Source organism: Aplysia californica, unplaced genomic scaffold, assembly GCF_000002075.1.
Source record: "Aplysia californica isolate F4 #8 unplaced genomic scaffold, AplCal3.0 scaffold00232, whole genome shotgun sequence".
NCBI classification, from domain to species: Eukaryota; Metazoa; Mollusca; class Gastropoda; order Aplysiida; family Aplysiidae; genus Aplysia; species Aplysia californica.
Window position 1 is genome coordinate 912,220 of NW_004797502.1, and position 1,773 is coordinate 913,992.

Consider the following 1,773-nt stretch of genomic DNA (forward strand, 5'->3'; position numbering starts at 1 on the left):
GGGGGAAACTGTAGTGCCATGATTTTAAAAGGTGCGGTCAGATAAAGAGTTGAGGTGTATGGTGGGTGAAGAATTGAGGGAGGAGGGAGTATGTTGGTCTCAGTTGAGAGGGAGGGGTGGGTAGGTGTAGAGGGGGAGAAATTGAGCTGAGGCTTGGGTGGTTACGTCGTAAATTTTTATTTTTTATTTTTATTTTTATTTTTTTAGTGGGGCAGAAGCCGCTGCCCTTCGATAGGACACTAACAGGGGCCGAGGTGAGGGGGAGAGAGGAGAGATTGACGACATTGTCTGTAGTTGTAGGGTGAGGTAAAGGGGACGGGACGGAGTGGGTAGGCGCTGAGAGGGGAGTACGGTTGTGGGAGAAAGGGGGGAGGGGCAAACAGATTGAGGGGTGCCAGGCAGAGTAGAAAGGAGGTTGTGGAGGTGGAGGCGTGGTAGGATGGGGATGGTTGGTTATGAGATTGTGTGTGACACGAGAAATGGTTAAAAGAGCACATGGTGTACGCATCAAGGGGTCCACATTGCAGGCTTCAGGAACCACGGGAGTGTGGGAGACTTGTTGTCGGCGACTGGCACTGAGATCCAGAGAGGTGGGGCGGGTGTCAGGGCATATAGGTGGTTGAAGCACACCGAGGGACACAGGTGGGGGGTGTGAGTCGCTATGTACGGGTGGATCTGGAGAAGGTGATCTATGTTGACAGAGGACTGCGGGGGGGATCCAAGTTTGGAGGCATTGTGGTGGACACTGCCGTATTGCTGGAGATAGGTGTACTGCAGGAGTCTTCGGGTGAGGTGGAGGGGAACGTCTTGGATGTGTCGTTTGCCGTCGGTGAGGGATGTTATGTTGTGTTGGTGAGGTCTATCAGAGTGTCCAGCGGGGAGACTGTGTATCGAGAGGGACGAACGGGGTGTTTCTGTAGTGTTGTCATGTTCCTTGTAGTTAAATTATTAAGTTTTTGTATGTGAGTGGCGTGAAGTTTGGAAGAAAGTGTGCTGAGATTCCTGACTGCGTCTCTATCCAACGGTTTGAACTCTAGAAAAGGGTCAATCTGGCGGTGAAGCTTGGGGATTGCCTGGTGGTAGTGATTAATAAGTAGCTCCAACAACTGACGGGAGCACTGAAGAAGGGTGGAGTGCCAGACCGTGTGGAAGGATGGGTCGGTGAAAGGACTTGACAGTTTAAGACGAAGTCCTTTAGGGCACACATTAAGTGATTGGCATGCTGTCAAAAACCAAAGGTTGTTATATTGTCTTCACCCCTATCCAGCTGTAGCCCTTCTGTTTAAGGTGGGAATCTAAGTCCCTTCTCCAAATGATTTTAGGCCTTCCTTTCTTTCTTTATCCTTGAGGAACCCATCTCAAAGCTTGGTTGGTAATTTGCGTATTCGGTTTTCTCAATCCATTTCCTTTTTAAAAAAAGTTATATTCTTTATCTATTTTCTGTTGATTTGTTTGCTCCTATAGTTGCTTATTTCTTATGCTGTTAGGCATTTTTAGGAAACAAGTTTTGACAAATAAATACAGGAAGCTTCTTTATAGTTTGTTACCTAAGTTTCTTTCTTTTTTTCTTCTTTTTTTGGGGGGGGGGTAAGTGTTTTACGACGCTCGCAACTGCATGAGGTAATGTGAGCGCGAGGGACACATTAAAGATTTTCAGTAGGTAGGAAATTTTGAATTTTACCCGGGTGGCGGCCGAATCTAATCGATTTTAGACCACCAAGAGATTTTTAACTTGCGCAACTTGCACTCGGGACCGCCCTTGTCCGAGAAGAC